The sequence below is a fragment of the Ursus arctos genome, unplaced genomic scaffold (genome assembly GCF_023065955.2).
Source record: "Ursus arctos isolate Adak ecotype North America unplaced genomic scaffold, UrsArc2.0 scaffold_1, whole genome shotgun sequence".
NCBI lineage: Eukaryota > Metazoa > Chordata > Mammalia > Carnivora > Ursidae > Ursus > Ursus arctos.
Genome location: NW_026622763.1, coordinates 64664309 through 64673342, shown reverse-complemented (window position 1 = coordinate 64673342; position 9034 = coordinate 64664309). Strand labels below are relative to the sequence as shown.

Below are 9034 nucleotides of genomic sequence, written 5' to 3'. Positions count from 1 at the left end.
TATATATATATTTATATGTATTAATCCATTTATTACTAACTTATATCAAACCTAGAAACTTTGATTATCATTATTTTAGGGAAAAAGAAAGAGGCACAAGAGAGTTTAAATAATTGACCAAAGTTGCAAAACTAGCAACTAGCTGAGTTGCAGGGTTCACAGCCAGACATGCTGCAACAGAAAATGCAGCATATTGCCTCTCTAATCATAGGAAACTTCAGTAGCCCCCAGATTTTTTTCATAAGTATACTGATAATGTGGATAAAATAATTTGAAGAAAAAACAAACGGGAGAAAAAGTTAATTTTATTAAGTAATAATTAATAATAAATATATATTGCTTTAAAAATATATACTCTTGAGGGAAAAAGTGTTGTTGTTTTTTTTTAACTGATTACAAAAGGAATCCTAGAAAGTAAAAGAAAGAGTTATTCAAGAACAGTAATTGTGAATTCTTAGTGTAAGCTGTTTCCTTTGTTTCGTCCATAAAAGAAAAGCCTTTCAAAGAGTTTGGCAAAATTAGCCTAAATACTGTTGGAGTGACCTAAACAGGAAGCCTGGCTATTCCCAACTGCCAGTGATCTCTGAAACCAGCTCTGAGGCTCCCTCTGCTCCAATAGACAGGAGCGACTTTGGGCTGTATAACCGTCAAATTCTTACCTCGCCCTTTCATTGCTAGCAGGATCAGATTACATTTCTTTCACTATTCTCCACTCCCCAGTTTCTTGATCTGTTTAAAAGAAGAAGTAGAAAAGATAAATCCTCTCTTCAATGCCTGGAAGGGAAAACAACATAAACTCAACTCCACTTTGAAAAAATCTTTCCAAGAACTTTCTCCAGAGATTTTACTCGTGAGTATTTGGCAATATACTTTCTAGCCCATGAGAAATAATCTTTATTTCTTTTTTCTTGGGAGGAAAGCAGAGTACTGAGAGGCAAAGCCTGGTAGGGGAGGACCATTGTCGTTTAACCTACAATGAAAATTGACCCTTCTCTGTAAACGAAGTAAACTCGTATTGCAATGCACAATTAAGTTCTCAGCACTTTGTCTTCTCAAGCAAATATAGATGCAGTATATACTTATGCTTTTTTTGTCAGAAGTTGGTGAGACGTAGCCATCCTTACAATTTTCAGCTTGTAGTGGGAATTCTTTACTAATTGTGTCTGTTTAATTGGAATTTTCTGAAGCTTTGGTTTACTTCTAAATTTTATTTATTAACATATAAAGACTCTCTGGTATGTTTAAAGAAATTTTTTTCATTGCTTTTAATTGTTGATAGTTAAAATGAAGTATAAACATCAGAATTCTTGTAATCTAAATTAAATATTTTATGCCTACAGTACCTAATCTCTCTAAGGAAATGCTTTACAAGTCTTTAAAGACCAAAGCTCATATTCTAAGATACTTAAATAAGAATATACAAGAATAAGAATAGAACTACAGATAGTGCAATTATGTTAATTAAAGCAATAGATCACATTCCTACATGATGTACTGTTGTGTTCATGTTGGTTATGAAATGACATTAAAATTTGCTCTGGTAGCAAATAAAAGCACATAATATAGAAGTACACAACCACAGAAGTATAATGAGCCAAAGTTATTTAATTATGGAGAAAGCTCATTGGTGTAAGTATTACCAAGAAATGAAGGCCAACAGCAGTGCCATGTAGGAAAAAAAGAAAAGATAAGCAACAGCCACACTGAGTCACAGTGCTCTGGAAATTAGTCACAAAATGACTTTGTAAATTGTGTGATAAACACAAAGGGCAGAACCCAAGCAGGAAACATACAGCCCAGAGAGTCATATTTTATGTGTAAAGGCATAATATTTACGTCAGAAGGGAAATGTGTCAATTTTGAGCTATTGCAAAGTTTTTAAACCTACCAAAATCCTTTCCTAAACATTTTTAGATTTTTTATAATTCATCATTCTAGTGATGATTATTTCAAGACATTTTATCTGTATCTCATCTAATCTTTAAACTGAAAACTGAATAATGTCTTTGAAAATGTGTTGGAGTATGCAATTTAATTCAGAGACTCTGGGTTAATAAAATGATATAAAATATTCATAGGGATCAACAGAGATTAAAAACATTAATGTAAATACAGATAATTAATGTTATAGACATAAAACCAAAACTTTAAAATACTTTTAACAATTTGAATAGTTGTACTGGGAAACAAATTTGTCTTTAGGTGACTGACCACAGAATCTTGTTGAACTTTAATGACATACCCATTACTATTTGGTTCCTCTTTCTATTAGGTGTGCTGAATGGCACAAATTTTGTTTTGTTTTTGTTTTTTTAAAGGTATAGTCTGATATCTTTAAGAATTTGTTTTACCTCCAATGACTAGATCAAAATCCCTGTGGGAAATGTGGCTCCTGTCCAAATGAATTATGCCCTCAGTCAGTGCTTGCTAGTCTGATTGATTGTCTCTAACTCTAGGCTTCACTTGCATGTTGGTCATACAACTATTTTGACTAGAATCTTCTATTATAAACATTTTTGCTAAATTAAGAGATAAAATAATCTATGAAGTGGAAAATTGTTTTTTGTATTATAGTTTTCATAACATTAATTTACTCTTTTCTTCAGAATTAATTTCCTGATCTTTGTTATCTGTATTATTCAAATTCAAAAGATAATTGAACAAGATGACTAACTACTGGAAGAAAAGACCAAGTTCAAAGGCTTTACTTATTCCCAGAACACATAGCAACTAATCAAATAGTAAATGTGCTACATATTCTTTAGAAATGGTTGGTTTAAATTCAATGTCACAAACTTTTAAGACAGATTTCACCACATATCACTACCTAATTAGCAGGAAAAAAATGCAAAGTGAAATAGTAAAGGGCAGGAAAGACAATATGCAAAGGGAAGGGAAGTACTTAGAATAGGTTTTCAAAAATATTTATTAGTATACATTAGATAATTTGAATGATAATATTGGTTAAAATAAGTTAATGTATTACCAATTTATTTTTGCTTTGTAGACAAAATCGAGGACCTGTACTATAATCTAATTCACCTATTTCAATAAAGGCTGTCTGAAGCCCCCTCCTTTTTCTGTTTTCCATCTAAAATATTTAACTTGGGAAATTAATTTACAGAGTTGCCTTTTTTAAAACAAAAATACTCTTAAATGCATTTTACTTTTTATAAAAATATGCCAATATTATAATTCCTTCTGATTGTTTTGTGCTTTGGAGAAATCTGGATTCAAGAAATTGAGTGAATTAATGAAGTCCTTGTTTCTGAATATTAAATCTCACCAAAATGAAGAAAGGGTACGAGTTATTCCAGAAAGTTCTTTCATGCTAGACCACCTCTATTGGGTCTCTGAGATCCTCAGTGACTGGTTTCTTGGTGTGATATATCATTTTCAGGAGTCCAGTCTTCCTATTACTCTTCTTTCCTTGTTTTCACCTCTTCTCCAAGTGACAGGTATCATGTAGAACCAGAGCTTAAGATTCAACTACCAACAGGCACCTGGGTGACTCCGTCGAAGTGGCTGCCTTTGGCTCAGGTCATGATCTTAGGGTCCTGGAATCAAGCCTCACGTTGGGCTCTCCGCTCAGTCAGCAGCTAGTCTGTTTCTCCCTCTCCCTGTTATCTCTCTCGCTTTCACTTTCTCAAATAAATAGATAAAATCTATGGGGAAAAAAATTCAGCTACCAAAAGGTTGAGGGTGACCTAGTCTTTTCCACATTGCTTCTTCCCAGAACCAATAACAAAAAGCACTGGACCCATGTCAAATCTGCTCTATTCATGTCTCTTCAGGCCTTCCTTTGGGATTCTATGTTCTCTCTCAGTTGGAACAAACACATTTTAAAAACGAAAGAGTAAAAGGACACCATGGTCCATAGTAGAAGTCCCAGTGATGGAATATTTCTATCCCAATTGTTCTATCTGGGGGGCCAGTTTCCTGAGGTGACATGGACTTATTGTGAGGAATTCCTAAATCAAAATGTAATGGTAGCATTCTCTCCAGACTGAATAAATATTATATGTTGCTGATTAGGGTATTTCAACATCAGAAATGTGAAAGTATCAATCAATATGGCACTAATAAAATGTAGTGTTTTTATTACCAAACATAACGTGCCACGGACACCCTTCAACTGTACCACACCCTCAGACCACCACCACTCTGCTGCCATCTTGAGGCATCACCTCATTCCTCATTCCTCCTTCCTCCACAAGGCTTAGAAATTGAGTAAATCTTAGTAAAGCATTGAGTCTTCAGAATAATAGTGTTTGTTGCAAAACTTTGATAATATTTTTAAGGTTCATATAGAAAACTTTGAAGTATCTTGGAAAATGAATCAAAACAATTATATCAAAATATCATATGCCTACTTTTGCTCTTTTTTGTGCCAACTATTTTCAAATATACATGAAAACAAAATGAATGAATGAACCCTGAAAACATTATGCTAAGTGAAATAAACCAGACACAGAAGAACATATAGTGTATAATTCCATGTGTATATCCAGAATAGACAAGTTCATAGAGCCAGAGAGTATATTAGAGGTTACCAGCATCTAGAGGAAGGGATGAATGGTGAATTATTGCTTAATGCATACAGAGTTTCTGTTTGAGGTGATGAGAAATTTCAGAAATAGATAGTGCTGATGATTGTACAGCATTGTGGATGGAATTAATGCCACTGCATTGTACGCTTAAAAATGGTTAAAATAGCATATTTCATGGTGTATCTACTATAATAGAAAATAGTAAAAGAAAACTATTAATAAGAATTCAGTTTGAAGAATTCTAGATTCCTAATAATATTCCCTTTACATTTTCTTAATTAATAGAATAAAAGTACACATATTATAATGTTGGATACCTGAATTTTTAAAAATCGAAACAGATTCTTCCTGTTTTGTTTCCTGGTGAAAATAGGAACACATTTTTACCTAATATTGCTGTGCTGGAGGCTAATGTTTTTTAGTCATATTGTCTTTTTTGGTTTTGGTACCGGGGTAACTTGGGCCTCACAGATTGAGTTGGCAAGTATTCCCTCCTTCTGTCAAATTTTCTGGAGTAGTTAACGTAAAATTCATATTATTTCTTCTTTAAGTATTTGGTGGAATTCACCAGTGAAACCACCTGGGACTGAACTTTTCTTTGTAGAAAGGTTTGTGATTACAAAATTCAATTTAAAAAAAATAATTATAGGGCTATTCAGGTTATCTATTTCTTCTTGAGTGAGCTTTGGTAGTTTGTGTCTTTCAAGAAATTGGTCCTTTTATCTAAGTTGTCGAATTTATACGCATAAAGTTGTTTATAATATTAACTTATACTAGAATCTATATGATACAAAAACTCTACTTCTTGACATGAGTAATTTGTCCCTTCTCTATTCTTTTATCAGTCTATATCAAGGTCTTTGAACTTTTAACTTGTGTGTTCATATATAAAATGGCCTTTTAGGCAACATATAGTTTGGTCTTGATGTTTTTTTCAATCAGGCAATATTTGCTTTTATTTATTTTTTTAAAAAGATTTTATTTATTTGAGAGAGTGTGCATGTGCTCCAGTGGGGAGAGAGGCAGATGGAAAGAGAGAGAAGCAGACTTCCCTGAGCATAGAGCCCAAGACAGGGGCTTGATTCCATGACCCTGAGATCATGACCCCAGCAGAAATCAAGAGTGGGACACTTAACTGACTGAGCCACCCAGGCACCCCAGACAATATTTGCCTTTAAATTAGAACATTTACATTTGATATGATAATTGATATGTTTGAATTTAAGTCTCTCACTAAGCTATTGTTCTATTGGTCCTATCTATTTTTGTTTTCTTTTTTACTTATTTGGTGTCTTCTTTTGAATTTAGTATTATATATGATAATATTTTATCTCCTTTGTTGGTTTATTTTCTATCATTCTTTTTATTTTAGTGGTTGTTTTGGGTCTTAGAACATACAGCTTTGATATATCCCAGGCTACTTTCAAGAGATACTAAGCCATTTCTCTTACAGTATAAGAAACTTCAAACAGTATACTTCTACTCTTCCTTCCCTGGCCTTTGTGCTATTGTTGTCATACATTTTGTTTCCGTACGTTATTAGTAACACACTACAATGTCATTACTCTGGTTTCAGTGAGTTATCTTTTTTAAAATAAACTTTTTAATTAAATACACTTAGATTTAAAGAAAATTTATGAAGCTAGAAAGACTAGCCATATGCTCCAAACTCCTTTTACTAACATATTAGCATGATACATTTGTCAAAATTGGTGAGCTAATTATCTTTCAAACAGATTTAAATGTTAAAAAAAAATCTTTTATATTTGCATATGTAGTTACATGCTCTGGCATCTTCATTCTTTTGTATAAACCCACCTTTCCATTGGTGTCATTTTCTTTCTTAGCAACAGTTCTCTCTTTCCATGACTCTAATTACATGTATATTAATTAGGATGTTTAAAGTTACCTCACAGCTCAATTATTTATACCAGTTGAAGCAAACATAATCCCAAATGATAAATATTGTAGACAAAATTTATATTTAGCATTAGAATTTGATTTTATAATCATGCATGAGAACATGCACATTATTTGAGTTTCTACACATCGTGTTTGAGTTCTTTGGTTTTAATCTCATTTAGCATAGTTGTTCAGTCTATTAGGAAAGGAAATAGGTACACAATGAGAAATCATTATACATCCGCATTCTGATGTTAATGTGGTGTATCAAAAAATTGTGAGATAGGCAGTTTTTCCTAGAAATGCCTAGGCCCTTCTTTTGGTGCCAGTAATTTTATTCCATCCAGTTCCAGACTTCCCAGGATTAACCTCTTTTTGTATGTTTTGTATGTTTTCTCTTAAGGAAATCCTGATGAATGTATCAACTGAGGAAAGATGTTTAATCAAGGAGAATTTAGATTAGCCTCAATTCACATGGCAAGAGAGATTTTTCTTTCCTATTTGTGGTCAGCTCCTTTAAAGCCATTTTCAGTTTGCATTCATTAATTAAAGTCCTTTAAAAAGTTAAAGGTCCCTGAAACGATTGTTTGGCATTTCATTGTTATATCAACATTACTCTTCCCACTACCACTTACTGCATTCCATATTACCATCTCCATATTCAGGAGCCAGAGAGATACAAGTGACCATCTATCCTTGTAATAGGTACTGGATGCCTCACTTAAAAAGACATAAATGAGTGGGCATCCATGGATGGTCTTTAGAAATGTATGTGAAAAAAATATTTGTGCACATGTGTATTTGCATTTTAGAGAGGAGTCTGTAGTTCCCTCAGGAGCTTACATATCACCATGAAGGATATAGCTGAGATGCGATTAAATAGCTAAAGAAAACAGTACATAGAATTAAGATCAAAAAGAGTATCAAGTAGTAATATGTCCTGGAGAAGGCAAAATAAAGAAGTTATCTTTATAAAGCTTTTTTTTTTTAAAGATTTTTATTTTTAAGCAATCCCTATATCCAACATGGGGCTCAAACTCAACCCTGATATCAAGAGTGGCATTGACTACCAACTGAGAGAGCCAGGTGCCCCTCTTTATAAAGTTTTTGGTGTGAGATAAGCCATCAAGTTATCCCATCAAAAAGAAATCTTTGAGAAAAGGTCTTTTTGAGAAGCCAAAGTAGAGATTAAATCATTTTAAGATTTTTTCAATTCTATTATTTCACTTGAATAAGCGATTCAATTTTTAATATCTTTAAAGCTGAGCATTAACTATATGCTTTTTATTTTATTTTATTTTTAGATTTTATTTATTTATTTGTCAGAGAGAGAAAGAGAGAGAGTGCACAAGCAGGGGAGGCAGCAGGCAGGAGAGAAGCAGGCCCTGCGCTGGGAGCCCAACTGGGGGCTCGATCTCAGGACCCCGGGATCATGACCTGAGCCAAAGGCAGACGTTTAACTGACTGAGCCATGCAGGTGTCCCGCCATATGCTTTTTATATATTAGCTCCTTTGCATGATACAAAAAGTATGCAGTGTCATATATTTTAATAATGTATGAATGAATTTAATTATTAAAATTTAAGGTAGCTTACCAAAAAATCAAAACTCTGTTCTTCATTCCAGAATATTAAAATCAAAGGAACTAAGTAGGGTATTTACAAGAAGATGTTATCTGATTCCTGATTATATGAGTATGTATTAGATTGAATTTGGATAGGAAAAAAAGGAATGACAATTTGGACAAACTAACTCATCTTCATAAAAATGTAAAATAATGAGCATTCATTGTAAAGAACCAAGAAAAAAAAATAACTATTTGTTGGATAGTCTGAATAAAAAAGGAAGTGGCACCATTGCCTTTCATTCTCTGGCCCACAGTTCTCATTCTTTTATGGGTCTGACATTTTATAGTCTTGAATGGAAGTAGCTGAAGATCACGCTAATGGTTTCTGGAAGTCCATGACTCAGCTCCCTGGGGACTCCCTGTTCCTTTACAGCAATGATTCAGGGAAGTTGAACTCAGGATGTCATCTAAACATATGGGTACAGCCACCAACAGCTGCAATCTTTTTTTGTTTTTTTATTTAAAAAATATTTTATTTATTTATTTGAGAGAGAGAGCATGAATGGTGGGGAGGGGCAAAAGGAGAGGGAGAAGTAGACTCCCCACTGAGCAGGGAGCCCAATGTGGGGCTCAATCCCAGGACCCTGGGATCATGACCTGAGCAGAAGCAGATGCTTAACTGACTAAGCCACCCACGTGCCCCTGCAGTTTCAATCTTGAACTAAGCTCAGACTCCTCCAGACACTTTCCATTAGAGCACAATCATAAATTCCAGGATTTTTTCACATTAGGACTTATTTCACCAGCAATTAATCCCACTGAGAGTGAGAAAATTGATCATTATTGGTTCATCATGTTTATTATACCTAAGGATAAAAACTTTACATATTTGGAACTATAACACCTTTCCAGTCAGAACAAAAGTCACCTGCTTCCTGTCTCTTAGAAAGGCCCTTCTAACTGGACTTAGAATCAAATTGACATGAGACAGATTAACAGGAGATATTAAATTTAA

At 33.7% G+C, this 9034-nt stretch overlaps 1 protein-coding gene across 5 annotated transcripts in view; it reads left to right on the top strand.

Moving 5' to 3' along the window:
• Positions 1-587: 587 nt before the first annotated feature.
• Positions 588-9034, top strand: part of TFPI (tissue factor pathway inhibitor) — a 63135-nt gene continuing 54688 nt past the window's right edge. For 2 of the 5 annotated variants that reach the window (XM_057303335.1, XM_026492363.4), the window contains exon 1: positions 588-850. The gene's annotated coding sequence lies outside the window, so the exon portion shown is untranslated. The remainder of the gene's footprint in view (positions 851-9034) is intronic. The other 3 variants (XM_026492367.4, XM_026492365.4, XM_026492368.4) reach the window with 2 other exon arrangements.